Source organism: Bombina bombina, chromosome 3, assembly GCF_027579735.1.
Source record: "Bombina bombina isolate aBomBom1 chromosome 3, aBomBom1.pri, whole genome shotgun sequence".
Lineage (NCBI taxonomy): Eukaryota > Metazoa > Chordata > Amphibia > Anura > Bombinatoridae > Bombina > Bombina bombina.
The window spans coordinates 942,330,308-942,350,780 of record NC_069501.1 but is presented as its reverse complement, the minus strand read 5'-3'; the positions used below and the strand labels follow the sequence as shown (position 1 = coordinate 942,350,780).

General features: G+C 42.1%; 1 protein-coding gene across 4 annotated transcripts in view; it reads left to right on the top strand.

Moving 5' to 3' along the window:
• ELF1 (E74 like ETS transcription factor 1) overlaps positions 1-20,473 on the top strand; it is a 427,636-nt gene that overhangs the window by 315,026 nt on the left and 92,137 nt on the right. The gene's annotated exons all lie outside the window — the stretch shown is intronic.

The following is a 20,473-nucleotide window of genomic DNA, read 5'->3' as shown; positions in this document are numbered from 1 at the left end:
TCTTGTTCAGGGTCCGTTCGAACATCCGAATCTGGTTTCACTCCAGCTGACTGCTTGGAGATTGAACGCTTGATTTTATCGAAGCGAGGATTCTCAGACTCTGTTATCGATACTCTTGTTCAGGCCAGAAAGCCTGTAACTAGAAAGATTTACCACAAAATTTGGAAAAAATATATCTGTTGGTGTGAATCTAAAGGATTCCCTTGGGACAAGGTTAAGATTCCTAGGATTCTATCCTTCCTTCAAGAAGGATTGGAAAAAGGATTATCTGCAAGTTCCCTGAAGGGACAGATTTCTGCCTTGTCGGTGTTACTTCACAAAAAGCTGGCAGCTGTGCCAGATGTTCAAGCCTTTGTTCAGGCTCTGGTTAGAATCAAGCCTGTTTACAAACCTTTGACTCCTCCTTGGAGTCTCAATTTAGTTCTTTCAGTTCTTCAGGGGGTTCCGTTTGAACCCTTACATTCCGTTGATATTAAGTTATTATCTTGGAAAGTTTTGTTTTTAGTTGCAATTTCTTCTGCTAGAAGAGTTTCAGAATTATCTGCTCTGCAGTGTTCTCCTCCTTATCTGGTGTTCCATGCAGATAAGGTGGTTTTACGTACTAAACCTGGTTTTCTTCCAAAAGTTGTTTCTAACAAAAACATTAACCAGGAGATTATCGTACCTTCTCTGTGTCCGAAACCAGTTTCAAAGAAGGAACGTTTGTTGCACAATTTGGATGTTGTTCGCGCTCTAAAATTCTATTTAGATGCTACAAAGGATTTTAGACAAACATCTTCCTTGTTTGTTGTTTATTCCGGTAAAAGGAGAGGTCAAAAAGCAACTTCTACCTCTCTCTCTTTTTGGATTAAAAGCATCATCAGATTGGCTTACGAGACTGCCGGACGGCAGCCTCCCGAAAGAATCACAGCTCATTCCACTAGGGCTGTGGCTTCCACATGGGCCTTCAAGAACGAGGCTTCTGTTGATCAGATATGTAGGGCAGCGACTTGGTCTTCACTGCACACTTTTACCAAATTTTACAAGTTTGATACTTTTGCTTCTTCTGAGGCTATTTTTGGGAGAAAGGTTTTGCAAGCCGTGGTGCCTTCCATTTAGGTGACCTGATTTGCTCCCTCCCTTCATCCGTGTCCTAAAGCTTTGGTATTGGTTCCCACAAGTAAGGATGACGCCGTGGACCGGACACACCTATGTTGGAGAAAACAGAATTTATGTTTACCTGATAAATTTCTTTCTCCAACGGTGTGTCCGGTCCACGGCCCGCCCTGGTTTTTTAATCAGGTCTGATAATTTATTTTCTTTAACTACAGTCACCACGGTACCATATGGTTTCTCCTATGCAAATATTCCTCCTTAACGTCGGTCGAATGACTGGGGTAGGCGGAGCCTAGGAGGGATCATGTGACCAGCTTTGCTGGGCTCTTTGCCATTTCCTGTTGGGGAAGAGAATATCCCACAAGTAAGGATGACGCCGTGGACCGGACACACCGTTGGAGAAAGAAATTTATCAGGTAAACATAAATTCTGTTTTTGACTCCTCTCTCCCTTTATGGGCTGATTCACTGACTGATTAGCAGAACTAAAACTGCTGTTTTATTGAAGGATATTCACGTGGCTCACAATGAAAAAAAGTTTTTGGGTTTTTGTTTTTTTTCTATTTTTCAGTAATATTGGAAAAGGTTCCTGTTTTTGATGTAGCAAAAAACAAAAACACTTTGTCAGTATCAATTAAAACATGACATTCATATTATAAAAGTTTAACCCTTCACTCACCAGCTGCACCTTTATGTCTGTGTGTATAGATATCATGATATCATAGATATCATGTTCAGCAAAAAATAAAGGCTCTGCACCCTACTACACCGATGCCCATTTCTCCACCTGTGAAAATGACCTGTTTATAGGTATATCTTGTTTAAGTTGATGTTTCTCATTTCCTTCTTAATATGAGGAGAGTCCAGGGCATCATTCCTTACTGTTGGGAAATACTGAACCTGGCCACCAGGAGGAGACAAAGACACCCCAACCAAAGACTTAAATACTCCCCCTACTGCCCTCATATCTCAATCATTCTTTGCCTTTCATCACAGGAGGTTGGCAGAGAAGTGTCAGAAGATTCAGAGTAGTTCCTTATGAAGGGTATCTACCCTTCAAATTGGGACTAGAGTTTTAAGTAGTCTTGTCAGCCTCAGTGAGAGCATTGACGATGGAGATGCAGGGAGAGTCTTTCTGCGAACCCATCCAGACTCGTATTAACAGCTCCTAAGCAATCAGTGTTGACAGGTTTCACTGCCTGCTTCCATCTCTCAAGTCCATGTCAGGAGCGTTGCTACAAGACTGTTACACTTGAGAGACTGTGTTTCTGTTCCACAGCATAGATTCTGGTAAGACTGTTTCATTTTTTACACATTTGATAACGCCAGAAGACAGGGTCATAGTGTGGCTCATTTTATCTGTATGGAATCGAGGGTTAATATCTCCTGAGGGCGATTATTGAACAGGGGGGATTAATCACATAAATGTATCTGATTATGCTGCGACATGTGTGAGATGTTTTGGTGCTTTTTTTTTTTGCTCTTATAGCAGGAGCGGTCCTGCATTGCGCAACATGTAACCGGGTGTGGTCACACTTTATTTCCTCTTTCCTGTCCGTGCTGGTTACTTGAGAAGAAGCGCTTTCTCTGTTATGCCTGGGTCATAGGAGGTGGTGAGTGCCCAAGCCATTGGGGGTATAAATTTGCAATTTTTTCTTATTAATCAATAGTCTGCTTTGTAAGCTCAAGCTATGGAGGATTCTGATGCGTTAGAGGGTACTCCCTCTTTACCTAAGTCTAATACCTGTCTATATTGTGAGGAGGCCGCGGTATACCCGCCCGCTCAACTATGTTCTACATGCCTTGATACAGTAATCATGTCAAAGATGGTTAATATGTTTGATACCACTGAGCCTTCCACCTCTGAGGAGTCTCCGCCCCATGAGGTGCGCACCCTACAGTCATCTCCTAATACACATGCAGTTTACCGTAGCACTCATAATCCTCCATCTAGAGTGGGCCTTTTACCACCAGACTTAACTGCACAGTTACAAACGCGGTGTCTGCGGCCTTTGGTGCTTTACCTCGCCCTGCGCAAGCGAAAGGTTGAATATTGGTATCCTTCCCAGGGGTCATCAACTAGTTTGTTGGATTTATCTGATACAAGATTAACCGATGATGAAGGCGCTTCTGATACTTAAGAGGGAGCACTTTCTGGGTTGGAGTCTGCTGCCTCTAAACCTCCAGCTGCGAAGGAACCAGACTTTAGATTCAGGATTGAACATTTACGCTTTCTGTTGAAGGAAGTTTTGGCTACGTTAGAGGTTCCAGAGCCCAAATTGCCTGAGGAACCTTTGATTCCTAAATTCGATAAGCTCTACGAGGACAGGGTTGTACCACAAACTTTCCCGGTTCCTGTAAAGATGGCAAACATTATTAAGAATGAATGGGAAAGGATTGGTTCTTCCTTTTCCCCTTTGTCTTCCTTTAAGAAATTGTTCCCGGTCCCGGACTCTCTATTGGAATTGTGGGGTTTCATCCCCAAGGTTGGCGCTATCTCCACGCTTGCTAAACTCACTACTATCCCGCTTGAGGATAATTAGTCGTTCAAAGAGCCCATGGATAAAAAGATAAAACCTCTTAAGAAAGATGTTTCAACATACGGGATATTTGTTTAAAACGTCAGCGGCTGTTGCTGGAGCAGCTACCTACTGGTGTGACTCCTTATCTGAGTTGATCAAGGTGGAGGGTCCCCTCGACGTGATCTAGGAAAGAATTAAGGCCTTAAGGGTGGCTAATTCTTTTATTTGTGATGCAAATTATTTGCCTGAATGCTAAGGCTTCAGGTTTTTCTGTTCAAGCCCGTAGGGCACTCTGGCTGAAGTCTTGGTCTGCGGACATGACTTCTAAGTCAAGACTTCTTTCCCTCCCCTTTAAGGGAAAGATTTTATTTGGTCCAGACCTGGACTCAATTATCTCCACGGTTACTGTAGGCAAAGGTGCCTTTTTACCGCAGGATAAGAGGAACAAGCCTAAAGGACAAGGTCCTAATTTTTGTTCCTTTCTTTCTGATAAATCCCAACATCAGCAGCCCTCTGCAAAGCCTGAGCAATCCCAAGCGTACTTGGAAGCCGGCTCAGTCCTGGAATAAATCCAAGCAGAGCAAGAAGCCCACCGAGACCAAGTCGGAATGAAGGGGCAGCCCCCGATCTGGTTCTGGATCACGTAGGGGGCAGACTATCGCTCTTTTCAGATGCTTGGTTTGGGGATGTGCAGGACCCGTGGGTCCTGGAGGTAATCTCTCAGGAATACAAGATAGGTTTCAAGTCTCATCAACCCAGGGGCAGATTCCTCCTATCAAACCTATCTTCCAGGCCGGAAAAGAGAAAAACCTTTCTGGGGTGTGTGAGGGATCTATCCTCCCTAGGAGTCATTGTCCCAATACCTCTCGCAGAAAGAGGTTTGGGATACTATTCAAACCTTTTTGTGGCCCCAAAGAAGGAGGGAACTTTTCTGCCCAATTCTGGACCTCAAGTGCTTAAACAAATTACTATCTGTCCCCTCGTTCAAGATGGAGACAATAAGGTCAATCCTTCCCTTAGTTCAGGAAGGACAGTTCATAACCACTATAGATCTGAAGGATGCTTACCTTCACGTTCCAATCCACATGGAACATTTCAAGGTTTGCGTTCCTGGACCAGCACTTCAAGTTTATTACACATCTGTTTGGTCTAGCTACTGCTCCAAGAGTTTTTACGAAGGTTCTAGGGGCTCTGATTGCAGTTGCCAGAACCAGAGGTATAGCAGTAGCTCCATACTTAAACGATATTCTGGTTCAAGCACCATTTTGTCATGTAGCAGAAGACCATTCAAAATCTCTTCTGTTTCTTCTTCGATCTCATGGATGGAAAATAATCTTAAAAAAAGAGTTCTCTTACTCCCAGTACCAGGGTGGAATTCCTGGGTACTATAATAGACTCCATAACCATGAGGATATTCCTTACAGACAAGAGACGTTACTAGCTAACTTCCGCTTGTCTTGCCCTCCAGACCTCCTTAAGGCCCCCTAGGGCTCGGTTTATGGAGGTGATTGGTCTCATGGTGTCCAGCTTGGACATCATTCCTTTTGCCAGATTGCATCTTAGACCACTACAGCTGTGCATGCTTCCTAATGATCAACATTCTGGAACTTCGGTCAATCTTCAATGCTCTGAAGGCTTGGTCTCTTCTGGGTTCGTCCTAGTTTATCAGATTCCAATCAGACAACATAATCTTGGTGGCTTACATCAACCATCAGGGGGGGGGCGAGAAGCTCACTAGCAATGAGGAAAGTATCTTGGATTCTGGAGTGGACAGAGGCCCACAATTGCGATCCACATTCCGGGTGTGGACAAATGGGAAGTGGGTTTCCTCAGCAGACGATCCTTTTATCCGGGGGAATGGTCTCTCCATCCTGGAGTGTTTGCAGAGATTTGCAACAAATGGGGGATGCTGGAGATGGATCTCATGGCGTCCTGTCTCAATTTCAAGCTACCCAGATTTGGGTTGCGGTCCAGGGATCGTCAAGTGGAGCTAACAGATGCATTAGCAGTGCTTTGGAGGTTCAATCTGATTTACATTTTCCGCCATTACCACTTCTTCCTCGTGTAGTGGCCCGCATCAAGCAGGAGCAGTCATCTGTGATACTGATTGCTCCATCGTGGTCGCGAAGGTTGTGGTTCGCGGACCTGGTGGGGATGTCCTCATCTGCTCCGTGGAAGTTACCTTGTCGTAGGGTTCTGCTGAAACAGGGTCCTTTTGTTCATCAAATTCTAGATTTTCTGAGGCTGACTGCGTGGAGATTGAACGCTTAGTCCTAGCCAAGAGAGGTTTGTCTGAGAGGGTTATTGATACTCTCATTCAGGCTCGTAAGCCTGTTACGTGTCGCATCTATCATAAGGTGTGGAGAGCTTACTTATTCTGGTGTGAAGAAAGTGGTTTAGCCTGGCATAAGATTAAGGCTGCCAGGATACTTTCTTTTCTCCAGGAGGGTCTGGTGAAGGGCCTTTCTGCCAGTTCCCTGAGGGGACAGATTTCGGCACTATCTGTTTTGTTGCACAAGAGGCTTGCAGAGCTCCCTGACGTGCAATCTTTCATTATCTGATGTTCCACACTGATAAGGCTGTCCTATGTACCAGCTTAGGTTTTCTTCCTAAGGTTGTGTCTGATCGAAACATCAATCAGGAGTTTGTGGTTCTGTCCTTGTGTCCTAATCCTTCTTCTTCGAAGGAACATTTACTTTATTATTTGGATGTGGTTCGAGCTTTGAAGTTTTATCTTCAAGCTGCTAAGGATTTTAGACAAACTTCTTCCTTCTTTGTTATCTACTCTGGGAAGTGTAAGGGTCTGAAGGCTTCTTCGACGTCCTTATCTTTTTGATTTAGGAGTGTTATACGCTTAGCTTATGAGTGAGTGGGACTTAGACCTCCTCAGAAGATTACGGCTCATTCCACTAGAGCGGTGGCTTCCTCTTGGGTCTTTAAGAACGAGGCCTCTATGGATCAGATTTGTAAGGCGGCTACCTGGTCCTCCTTACATACGTTTTCTAAATTTTACAAGTTTGACGTTTTTGCTTCAACCGAAGCAGCTTTTGGGAGAGAGGTTTTGCAGGCTGTGGTGCCCTCAGATTAGGGTCCGCCTCTCTTTTACCCCTCCCATTATCATTCAGTGTCCCCTAGAGCTTGGCTATAGTTTTCCCAACAGTAAGGAATGATGCCGTGGACTCTCCTCATATTAAGAAGGAAAACAAATTATGCTTAACTGATAATTTAATTTCCTTCTATATAAGGAGAGTCCACGGCCCCCGACCGTATACTCCGATGGGCAAACCAAAATTAGGTTTTCTCTTCTGGCACCATTTATACCCTGATATTTCTCCTACTGTTCCTTGTTCCCTTGGCAGAATGACTGGGATATGAGGAAAGTAGGGGGATTATTTAAGCCTTTGGCTGGGGTGTCTTTGCCTCCTACTGGAGGCCAGGTTCAGTATTTCCCAACAATAAGGAATGATGCTGTTGACTCTCCTCATACAGAAGGAAATGAAATTATCAGGTAAGCATAATTTATGTTTTTCCTGGTGCTCTTTATGGTTTTCAGTCAGTCACTTTCTGCGCTACTGACAGGGACATTGAAGTCAAAATTAATCTTTCATGGTACAGATAGAGCATGCAATTTTAAGACATTATCACATTTACTTAGTTCTCTTGGTATCCTTTATTGAAAAGCATACTTACATATGCTCAGGAGCAGCAGTGGAAGCTAGCTGTTGATTGGCGGCTAAATTGATTTGTGTCTAGATTTATGTCCCTTTAATTGCTTAATCAGATGTTCCACTGGGTGTTAGTTCAATTAAAGCGATATGACTTGGCATGTTGACGGCTTTTACTTCACCCACTACTGTAGACCCTCTGTATCGTGTTCACATATATTATACAATGTTTCTTGGTCCACATTTATGTATGTATGTGTGTGTGTGTATATGTATATATATATAAAGTTAAATAAAAGCTGTTTAACTGAAATTAAAGGGCCACTAAAGTCAAAATTAAAAATTCATGATTCAGATAAAGCATGCAATTTAAAACAACTTTTCAATACACTCCAATTATCAAAACATGCACAATCTGAGGCTCCAGCTCCTACCGAGCATGTACAAAAGTACACAGTGTGTGTATGTATATATGTATGCGTGTGTGTGTATATGTATGTACATGTGTGTATGTGTATATGTGTGTGTGTATATATATATATATATATATATATATATATTTCTTTCATGTAATTAGCAAGAGTCCATGAGCTAGTGACGTATGGGATATACATTCCTACCAGGAGGGGCAAAGTTTCCCAAACCTCAAAATGCCTATAAATACACCCCTCACCTCACCCACAATTCAGTTTTACAAACTTTGCCTCCTATGGAGGTGGTGAAGTAAGTTTGTGCTAGATTCTACGTTGATATGCGCTCCGCAGCAAGTTGGAGCCCGGTTTTCCTCTCAGCGTGCAGTGAATGTCAGAGGGATGTGAGGAGAGTATTGCCTATTTGAATGCAGTGATCTCCTTCTACGGGGTCTATTTCATAGGTTCTCTGTTATCGGTCGTAGAGATTCATCTCTTACCTCCCTTTTCAGATCGACGATATACTCTTATTTATATACCATTACCTCTGCTGATTTTCGTTTCAGTACTGGTTTGGCTTTCTACAAACATGTAGATGAGTGTCCTGGGGTAAGTAAATCTTATTTTCTGTGACACTCTAAGCTATGGTTGGGCACTTTATTTATAAAGTTCTAAATATATGTATTCAAACATTTATTTGCCTTGACTCAGAATGTTCAACATTCCTTATTTTCAGACAGTCAGTTTCATATTTGGGATAATGCGTTTGAATCAATCATTTTTTCTTACCTTAAAAATTTGACTTTTTTTCCCTGTGGGCTGTTAGGCTCGCGGGGGCTGAAAATGCTTCATTTTATTGCGTCATTCTTGGCGCAGACTTTTTTGGCGCAAAAAATCTTTTCTGTTTCCGGCGTCATACGTGTCGCCGGAAGTTGCGTCATTTTTTTGACGTCCTTTTGCGACAAAAATGTCGGCGTTCCGGATGTGGCGTCATTTTTGGCGCCAAAAAGCATTTAGGCGCCAAACAATGTGGGCGTATTATTTGGCGCCAAAAAATATGGGCGTCGCTTTTGTCTCCACATTATTTCAGTCTCATTTTTTCTTTGCTTCTGGTTACTAGAAGCTTGTTTATTGGCATTTTTTTCCCATTCCTGAAACTGTCATTTAAGGAATTTGATCAATTTTGCTTTATATGTTGTTTTTTCTCTTACATGTTGCAAGATGTCTCACGTTGCATCTGAGTCAGAAGATACTTCAGGAAAATCGCTGTCTAGTGCTGGAACTACCAAAGCTAAGTGTATCTGCTGTAAACTTTTGGTAGCTATTCCTCCGGCTGTTGTTTGTATTAATTGTCATGACAAACTTGTTAAAGCAGATAATATTTCCTTTAGTAATGTACCATTGCCTGTTGCAGTTCCCTCAACATCTAAGGTGCAGAATGTTCCTGATAACATAAGAGATTTTGTTTCTGAATCCATCAAGAAGGCTATGTCTGTTATTTCTCCTTCTAGTAAACATAAAAAATCTTTTAAAACTTCTCTCTCTACAGATGAATTTTTAAATGAACATCATCATTCTGATTCTGATGACTCTTCTGGTTCAGAGGATTCTGTCTCAGAGATTGATGCTGATAAATCTTCATATTTATTTAAAATGGAATTTATTCGTTCTTTACTTAAAGAAGTACTAATTGCTTTAGAAATAGAGGATTCTGGTCCTCTTGATACTAATTCTAAACATTTAGATAAGGTATTTAAATCTCCTGTGGTTATTCCAGAAGTTTTTCCTGTTCCTAATGCTATTTCTGAAGTAATTTCCAGAGAATGGGATAAATTGGGTAATTCATTTACTCCTTCTAAACGTTTTAAGCAATTATATCCTGTGCCGTCTGACAGATTAGAATTTTGGGACAAAATCCCTAAAGTTGATGGGGCTATTTCTACCCTTGCTAAACGTACTACTATTCCTACGTCAGATGGTACTTCGTTTAAAGATCCTTTAGATAGGAAAATTTAATCCTTTCTAAGAAAAGCTTATCTGTGTTCAGGTAATCTTCTTAGACCTGCTATATCTTTGGCTGATGTTGCTGCAGCTTCAACTTTTTGGTTGGAGACTTTAGCACAACAAGTAACAGATCATGATTCTCATAATATTATTATTCTTCTTCAGCATGCTAATAATTTTATCTGTGATGCCATTTTTGATATTATCAGAGTTGATGTCAGGTTTATGTCTCTAGCTATTTTAGCTAGAAGAGCTTTATGGCTTAAAACTTGGAATGCTGATATGGCTTCTAAATCAACTCTACTTTCCATTTCTTTCCAGGGTAACAAATTATTTGGTTCTCAGTTGGATTCCATTATCTCAACTGTTACTGGTGGGAAAGGAACTTTTTTACCACAGGATAAAAAATCTAAGGGTAAAAACAGGGCTAATAATCGTTTTCGTTCCTTTCGTTTCAACAAAGAACAAAAGCCTGATCCTTCATCCTCAGGAGCAGTTTCAGTTTGGAAACCATCTCCAGTCTGGAATAAATCCAAGCCTTCTAGAAAGGCAAAGCCTGCTTCTAAGTCCACATGAAGGTGCGGCCCTCATTCCAGCTCAGCTGGTAGGGGGCAGGTTACGTTTTTTCAAAGAAATTTGGATCAATTCTGTTCACAATCTTTGGATTTAGAACATTGTTTCAGAAGGGTACAGAATTGGTTTCAAGATGAGACCTCCTGCAAAGAGATTTTTTCTTTCCCGTGTCCCAGTAAATCCAGTGAAAGCTCAAGCATTTCTGAATTGTGTTTCAGATCTAGAGTTGGCTGGAGTAATTATGCCAGTTCCAGTTCTGGAACAGGGGATGGGGTTTTATTCAAATCTGTTCATTGTACCAAAGAAGGAGAATTCCTTCAGACCAGTTCTGGATCTAAAAATATTGAATCGTTATGTAAGGATACCAACGTTCAAAATGGTAACTGTAAGGACTATCTTGCCTTTTGTTCAGCAAGGGCATTATATGTCCACAATAGATTTACAGGATGCTTATCTGCATATTCCGATTCATCCAGATCATTATCAGTTCCTGAGATTCTCTTTTCTGGACAAGCATTACCAGTTTGTGGCTCTGCCGTTTGGCCTAGCTACAGCTCCAAGAATTTTTACAAAGGTTCTCGGTGCCCTTCTGTCTGTAATCAGAGAACAGGGTATTGTGGTATTTCCTTATTTGGACGATATCTTGGTACTTGCTCAGTCTTTACATTTAGCAGAATCTCATACGAATCGACTTGTGTTGTTTCTTCAAGATCATAGTTGGAGGATCAATTTACCAAAAAAGTTCATTGATTCCTCAGACAAGGGTAACTTTTCTGGGTTTCCAGATAGATTCAGTGTCCATGACTCTGTCTTTAACAGACAAGAGACGTCTAAAATTGATTTCAGCTTGTCGAAACCTTCAGTCACAATCATTCCCTTCGGTAGCCTTATGCATGGAAATTCTAGGTCTTATGACTGCTGCATCGGACGCGATCCCCTTTGCTCGTTTTCACATGCGACCTCTTCAGCTCTGTATGCTGAATCAATGGTGCAGGGATTACACAAAGATATCTCAATTAATATCTTTAAAACCGATTGTACGACACTCTCTAACGTGGTGGACAGATCACCATTGTTTAATTCAGGGGGCTTCTTTTGTGCTTCCGACCTGGACTGTAATTTCAACAGATGCAAGTCTCACAGGTTGGGGAGCTGTGTGGGGATCTCTGACGGCACAAGGAGTTTGGGAATCTCAGGAGGTGAGATTACCGATCAATATTTTGGAACTCCGTGCAATTTTCAGAGCTCTTCAGTCTTGGCCTCTTCTGAAGAGAGAATCGTTCATTTGTTTTCAGACAGACAATGTCACAACTGTGGCATACATCAATCATCAAGGAGGGACTCACAGTCCTCTGGCTATGAAAGAAGTATCTCGAATTCTGGTTTGGGCGGAATCCAGCTCCTGTCTAATCTCTGCGGTTCATATCCCAGGTATAGACAATTGGAAAGCGGATTATCTCAGTCGCCAAACGTTGCATCCGGGCGAATGGTCTCTTCACCCAGAGGTATTTCTTCAGATGGTTCAAATATGGGAGCTTCCAGAAATAGATCTGATGGCGTCTCATCTAAACAAGAAACTTCCCAGGTATCTGTCCAGATCCCGGGATCCTCAGGCGGAAGCAGTGGATGCATTATCACTTCCTTGGAAGTATCATCCTGCTTATATCTTTCCGCCTCTAGTTCTTCTTCCAAGAGTAATCTCCAAGATTCTGAAGGAATGCTCGTTTGTTCTGCTGGTAGCTCCGGCATGGCCTCACAGGTTTTGGTATGCGGATCTTGTCCGGATGGCCTCTTGCCATCCGTGGACTCTTCCGCTACGACCAGACCTTCTGTCGCAAGGTCCTTTTTTCCATCAGGATCTCAAATCCTTAAATTTAAAGGTATGGAGATTGAACGCTTGATTCTTAGTCAAAGAGGTTTCTCTGACTCTGTGATTAATACTATGTTACAGGCTCGTAAATCTGTATCTAGGGAGATATATTATAGAGTCTGGAAGACTTATATTTCTTGGTGTCTTTCTCATCATTTTTCTTGGCATTCTTTTAGAATTCCAAGAATTTTACAGTTTCTTCAGGATGGTTTAGATAAAGGTTTGTCCGCAAGTTCCTTGAAAGGACAAATCTCTGCTCTTTCTGTTCTTTTTCACAGAAAGATTGCTAATCTTCCTGATATTCATTGTTTTGTACAAGCTTTGGTTCGTATAAAACCTGTCATTAAGTCAATTTCTCCTCCTTGGAGTTTGAATTTGGTTCTAGGGGCTCTTCAAGCTCCTCCGTTTGAACCTATGCATTCATTGGACATTAAATTACTTTCTTGGAAAGTTTTGTTCCTTTTGGCAATCTCTTCTGCCAGAAGAGTTTCTGAATTATCTGCTCTTTCTTGTGAGTCTCCTTTTCTGATTTTTCATCAGGATAAGGCAGTGTTGCGAACTTCTTTTGAATTTTTACCTAAAGTTGTGAATTCCAACAACATTAGTAGAGAAATTGTGGTTCCTTCATTATGTCCTAATCCTAAGAATTCTAAGGAGAAATCGTTGCATTCTTTGGATGTTGTTAGAGCTTTGAAATATTATGTTGAAGCTACTAAGTCTTTCCGAAAGACTTCTAGTTTGTTATCTTTTCCGGTTCTAGAAAAGGCCAGAAAGCTTCTGCCATTTCTTTGGCATCTTGGTTGAAATCTTTAATTCATCTTGCCTATGTTGAGTCGGGTAAAACTCCGCCTCAAAGGATTACAGCTCATTCTACTAGGTCAGTTTCTACTTCCTGGGCATTTAGGAATGAAGCTTCGATTGATCAGATTTGCAAAGCAGCAACTTGGTCCTCTTTGCATACTTTTACTAAATTCTACCATTTTGATGTATTTTCTTCTTCTGAAGCAGTTTTTGGTAGAAAAGTACTTCAGGCAGCGGTTTCAGTTTGAATCTTCTGCTTATGTTTTTCATTAAACTTTATTTTGGGTGTGGATTATTTTCAGCAGAAATTGGCTGTCTTTATTTTATCCCTCCCTCTCTAGTGACTCTTGCGTGGAAAGATCCACATCTTGGGTAATCATTATCCCATACGTCACTAGCTCATGGACTCTTGCTAATTACATGAAAGAAAACATAATTTATGTAAGAACTTACCTGATAAATTCATTTCTTTCATATTAGCAAGAGTCCATGAGGCCCACCCTTTTTTGTGGTGGTTATGATTTTTGTATAAAGCACAATTATTCCAATTCCTTATTTTATATGCTTTCGCACTTGTTTATCACCCCACTTCTTGGCTATTCGTTAAACTGAATTGTGGGTGTGGTGAGGGGTGTATTTATAGGCATTTTGAGGTTTGGGAAACTTTGCCCCTCCTGGTAGGAATGTATATCCCATACGTCACTAGCTCATGGACTCTTGCTAATATGAAAGAAATGAATTTATCAGGTAAGTTCTTACATAAATTATGTTATATATGCATTTTGTGATTGGCTGATGGCTGTCACATGATACAGGGTTTAGGAAAACTGCATTACTTTGAAATAATATTCTACTGCTCATTTCTAATTTAAAGCAAGTGCTGTTGCATTGTCTTTTTATTGTATCACCAAAATGTAACCATTTATTGTGTATTTGTCAATTATTCAATTTTGCTGTATTAAAGGGATAGGAAAGTCAACATTAAACTTGCATGATTCAGATATAGCATGTGATTTTAAGACACTTTTAAATTCACTTCTATTTTCAAATATGCCTTATTCTCTCGGTATCCCTTGTTAAAAAAGAATACGCACATATCTTACACTAGTGGGAGCTGCTGCTAATTGGTGCCTGCACACTTTTGTCTTTTGTGATTGGTTGACTAGATGTGTTCATCTTGTTGCCAGTAGTTTAATGCTGTTCCTTCAGCAGAGAAATTTGATAATAGAAGTAAAATGGAAAGTTGTTTAAAATTGCTTGTACTATTCAAATCATGAAAGAAAATTTCTCCAACATTGGTGTGTCCGGTCCACGGCGTCATCCATTACTTGTGGGATATTCTCCTCCCCTACAGGGAAAGGCAAGGAGAGCACACAGCAAGAGCTGTCCATATAGCTCCCCCTCTGGCTCCGCCCCCCAGTCATTCTCCTTGCCGCTCTGAACAAGTAGCATCTCCACGGGGATGGTGAGGAGTTTGTGGTGTTAGCTAAATCGATTGTTTATTTAAGTTTTTATTTAAAGTTTGAAGTGGATTTCACACTTTTATTATTTGGGGAACGTTTTTTATCGCCAGGCACTTGTTAAGACACCTTCCCAGTCAGGAAGGGCCTTTAACTGTATTAGGCAGAGCCTCATTTTCGCGCCATTATTGCACAGTTTCTTTTTAAGTACAGTGCATGCAGATGCATGTGAGAGGGTCTGGTGTCCACTGAAAAAGTTCCTAGAAGGCTTGAAATACCCCCCTGGGATAGTTGAAGTCACAACAAAGGCTGTGGCTGGGACTGTAGTGGGGTTAAAATTGCAAACGGCTCCGGTTTCCACATTTTAAGGGTTAACAGCTTGAAAATTGGGGTGCAATACTTTGAATGCATTAAGACTCTGTGGTGTAAATTTGGTAAAGATTGGATAATTCCTTCATAGTTTTTCACATATTCAGTAATAAAGTGTGCCCTGTTTAACATGTAAAGAGACAGTAACGGTTTTGTTTTAAAACGGTTTTTGTACTTTATTAACCAGTTTAAGCCTGTTTAACATGTCTGTACCTTCTGATAGATCATGTTCTGTATGTATGGAAGCCAATGTGGTTCCCCCTTCAAATATATGTGATAATTGTGCCATAGCGTCCAAACACAGTAAGGACAGTATTGTCACAAATAGTAAGGTTGCCCAGGATGATTCCTCAGATGAAGGAAGTAGAGATAGTTCTACATCTTCTCCTTCTGTGTCTATACCAGTTATGCCCGCGCAGGCGACCCCTAGTACTTCTAGCGCGCCAATGCTTGTTACTATGCAACAATTGACGGCAGTAATGGATAACTCCATAGCTAATATTTTATCCAAAATGCCAGCATTTCAGAGAAAGCGCGATTGCTCCGTTTTAAACACTGTAGAGCAGGAGGGCGCTGATGATAATTTTTCTGTCATACCCTCACACCAGTCTGAAGTGGCAGTGAGGGAGGGTTTCTCAGATGGAGAAATTTCTGATACAGGAAGAATTTCTCAGCAGGCAGAACCTGATGTTGTGACATTTAAATTTAAATCAGAGCATCTCCGCGCATTACTTAAGGAGGTGCTATCTACTCTGGATGATTGTGACAATCTGGTCATCCCAGAAAACTTGTGCAAGATGGACAAGTTCCTAGAGGTCCCGGTGCACCCTGATGCCTTTCCGATACCTAAACGGGTGGCGGACATAGTGAATAAGGAGTGGGAGAAGCCAGGCATACCTTTTGTCCCTCCTCCTATATTTAAGAAATTGTTCCCTATGGTCGACCCCAGGAAGGACATATGGCAAACAGTCCCTAAAGTCGAGGGGGCGGTTTCTACACTAGCCAAACGCACGACCATTCCCATTGAGGACAATTGTGCTTTCAAAGATCCTATGGATAAAAAATTGGAGGGTTTGCTTAAAAAGATTTTTGTACAGCAAGGTTACCTCCTTCAACCTATTTCGTGCATTATTCCTGTCACTACAGCGGCGTGGTTCTGGTTCGAGGAACTGGAAAAGTCGCTCAGTAGGGAGACTCCGTATGAGGAAGTCATGGACAGAATTCACGCACTTAAGTTAGCTAATTCCTTTATTTAGACGCCGCTTTGCAGTTAGCGAGATTAGCGGCGAAAAATTCAGGGTTTGCAATTGTGGCCCGCAGAGCGCTCTGGCTAAAGTCTTGGTCGGCGGATGTATCTTCCAAGACAAAATTGCTTAATATCCCTTTCAACGGTAAGACCCTTTTTGAGCCAGAATTGAAAGAAATTATTTCAGACATCACTGGGGGAAAGGGCCATGCCCTCCCACAGGATAGGCCTTTCAAGGCTAAGAATAAGTCCAATTTTCGTTCCTTTCGCAATTTCAGGAACGGACCGGCTTCTAACTCGGCAGCCTCTAGACAAGACTTTCCCAGACTAAACCAGCTTGGAAACCAATGCAAGGCTGGAATAAGGGTAAACAGGCCAAGAAGCCTGCTGCTGCTACCAAGACAGCATGAAGGGGTAGCCCCCGATCCGGGACCGGATCTAGTAGGGGACAGACTCTCTCTCTTTGCTCAGGCTTGGGCAAGAGATGTTCAGGATCCCTGGACACTAGAAATAGTCTCTCAGGGTCATCTTCTAGAATTCAAGGAACTACCCCCAAGGGGAAGGTTCCACATTTCTCACTTATCTTCAAACCAAATAAGTAGACAGGCATAATTACATTGTGTAGAAGACCTGTTAAAGATGGGAGTGATACACCCAGTTCCAACTGTGGAACAAGGTCAGGGGTTTTTACTCAAATCTGTTTGTAGTTCCCAAAGAAGAGGGAACTTTCAGACCAATTCTGGATTTAAAAATTCTAAACAAATTTCTCAGAGTTCCATCGTTCAAAATGGAAACCATTCGAACAATTTTACCTACAATCCAGGAGGGTCAATTTATGACTACCGTGGATCTAAAGGATGCGTATCTACATATTCCTATCCACAAAGATCATCATCAGTTCCTAAGGTTCGCCTTTCTGGACAAACATTATCAGTTTGTGGCTCTCCCATTCGGACTAGCCACTGCTCCCAGAATTTTCACAAAGGTGCTCGGGTCCCTTCTAGCGGTTCTAAGACCAAGGGGCATTGGAGTGGCACCTTATCTGGACGACATTCTAATTTAAGCGTCGTCTCTTTCCAAGGCAAAGGCTCATACAGACATTGTTCTAGCCTTTCTCAGATCTCACGGGTGGAAGGTGAACGTAGAAAAGAGTTCCCTGTCTCCGTCGACAAGAGTTCCCTTTTTGGGAACAATAATAGATTCTTTTGAAATGAAGATCTTCCTGACAGAAGTCAGAAAGTCAAAGCTTCTAAACGCTTGTCAAGTTCTTCTCTCTATTCTGCAGCCTTCCATAGCTCAGTGCATAGAAGTAGTAGGGTTGATGGTTGCAGCAATGGACATAGTTCCTTTTGCTCAAATTCATCTAAGACCATTACAACTGTGCATGCTCCAGTAGACAGGATCACCTGTTTCAGGGAATGAGTTTCTGCAGACCAAAGTGGGTCATTGTCACGACCGACGCCAGTCTATCAGGCTGGGGCGCGGTCTGGGATTCCCTGAAAACTCAGGGTTTAGGGTCTCGGGAAGAGTCTCTTCTCCCGATCAACATCCTGGAACTGAGAGCGATATTCAATGCTCTCCGGGCTTGGCCTCATCTAGCGAAGGCCGGATACATAAGATTCCAGTCAGATAACATGACGACTGTAGCTTACATCAACCATCAGGGAGGAACAAGGAGTTCCTTGGCGATGAGAGAGGTATCCAAGATCATCGACTGGGCGGAGGATCACTCCTGCCACCTATCTGCAATCCACATCCCAGGAGTAGACAACTGGGAGGCGGATTATCTGAGTCGTCAGATTTTCTATCCGGGGGAGTGGGAACTCCACCCGGAGGTGTTTGCCCAGTTGACTCAATTATGGGGCATTCCAGACATGGATCTGATGGCGTCTCGTCAGAACTTCAAGGTTCTTTGCTACGGGTCCAGATCCAGGGATCCCAAGGCCACTCTAGTGGATGCATTAGTGGCGCCTTGGTCGTTCAACCTAGCTTATGCGTTTCCACCGTTCCCTCTCCTTCCCAGGCTTGTAGCCAGGATCAAACAGGAGAAGGCCTCTGTGATTCTGATAGCTCCTGCGTGGCCGCGCAGGACTTGGTATGCAGACCTGGTGAATATGTCATCGGCTCCACCATGGAAGCTACCTTTGAGACAGGATCTTCTAGTGCAAGGTCCATTCGAACATCCAAATCTAATTTCTCTGCAGCTGACTGCTTGGAAATTGAACGTTTGATTTTATCCAAGCGTGGGTTTTCAGATTCAGTGATAGATACTCTGGTCCAAGCCAGAAAACCTGTGTCTAGAAAGATTTACCATAAAATATGGAAAAGATATATCTGTTGGTGTGAATCCAAGGGATTCTCCTGGAGTAAGATTAAAATTCCTAAGATCCTCTCCTTTCTCCAAGAAGGTTTGGATAAGGGATTGTCAGCGAGTTCTCTAAAAGGACAGATTTCTGCTTTATCTGTCTTGTTATACAAACGACTGGCAGCTGTGCCAGAGGTACAAGCTTTTGTACAGGCTTTGGTCAGAATCAAACCTGTTTACAGACCCTTGACTCCTCCTTGGAGTCTAAATTTAGTTCTTTCAGTTCTTCAGGGGGTTCAGTTTGAACCCTTACATTCCATAGATATCAAGTTGCTATCTTGGAAAGTTCTGTTTTTGGTTGCTATTTCTTCTGCTAGAAGAGTTTCTGAATTATCTGCTTTGCAGTGTGATCCACCCTATCTGGTGTTCCATTCAGATAAGGTTATTTTGCGTACCAAGCCTGGTTTTCTTCCAAAAGTTGTTTCCAACAAGAATATTAACCAGGAAATAGTTGTTCCTTCTCTGTGCCCGAATCCAGTTTCAAAGAAGGAACGTTTGTTACACAATTTAGATGTAGTCCGTGCTTTAAAGTTCTATTTAGAAGCAACAAAGAATTTTAGACAAACCTCATCCTTGTTTGTCGTTTACTCTGGTAAGAGGAGAGGACAAAAAGCTATTGCTACCTCTCTTTCTTTCTGGCTGAAAAGCATTATCCGATTGGCTTAGGAGACTGCCGGACGGCAGCCTCCTGAACGAATCACAGCTCACTCCACTAGGGCTGTGGCTTCCACATGGGCCTTCAAGAACGAGGCTTCTGTTAATCAGATATGTAAGGCAGCGACTTGGTCTTCTCTGCACACTTTTGCCAAATTTTACAAATTTGATATTTTTGCTTCTTCGGAGGCTGTTTTTGGGAGAAAGGTTTTGCAAGCCGTGGTGCCTTCTGTTTAGGTAACCTGATTTGCTCCCTCCCTTCATCCGTGTCCTAAAGCTTTGGTATTGGTTCCCACAAGTAATGGATGACGCCGTGGACCGGACACACCAATGTTGGAGAAAACAGAATTTATGCTTACCTGATAAATTACTTTCTCCAACGGTGTGTCCGGTCCACGGCCCGCCCTGGTTTTTTAATCAGGTTTGAAAAATTTTTCTTTTTCTTTATACACTACAGTCACCACGGCACCCTATAGTTTCTTTTTTTTCTCCTAACCGTCGGTCGAATGACTGGGGGACGGAGCCAGAGGGGGAGCTATATGGACAGCTCTTGCTGTGTGCTCTCCTTGCCTTTCCCTGTAGGGGAGGAGAATATCCCACTAGTAATGGATGACGCCGTGGACCGGACACACCGTTGGAGAAAGTAATTTATCAGGTAAGCATAAATTCTGTTTTTAGAGTTTCTTGTCCCTTTAAGTTGTTCTTTAATATAGCAATATCAGTTGTATACTACTAATGCTCAGCTTACAGGTGCTTTCTGCTAATGCTCACTGGTGGTAGGTACAAATGATCATTTTATCTGTAAGCCAATGAGCATTAGTGCAATTTTTCAGCCAATGAGCAGAAGTACAAATTGTTTATCAGCATTAGCAGAAATGATCAACCAATGAGCATTATTAGGAAACACTAAACTGACACAGCTTAAGCCGGTTCAGTTTAAGTTTAAACCACTTTACTTGCTTTTTTTATTTGCAGACCTCCCAACTATCCTGATTTGAGAGGGACAGTCCCTAATTCTGAGCTCTATCCCTCCAAGACAGCCATATCATTATCTCCTGATTTGCAGGATAAGCCCCACCCACTGCCACAATCCTGCCTACTATCCACCCATGGCCCCACCTCTACAGTAGTGGCCCCACCCACAAAATGGCAACTGGTCCCCCTCAACCTCCAGTAGATAACAAATGTTAAAGGGTAACGCTTGCTGATTGATAGCTACATTTATGCACCAATCAGCAAGTGCTTCCCAGGTGCCCCTGCTTTTCAAATAAAGATACCGAGAGAACAAAGAAAAATTGATAATACAAGTAAATTAGAAAGTTGCTTAAAATTGCATGTTCTATCTGAATCTTGACAGAAAACAATTGGGTTTCATATCCCTTTAATCGTGTATAGATGCCAAGAATAATCGAGAACAGTGTTTCTTTAACCCCTTAACGA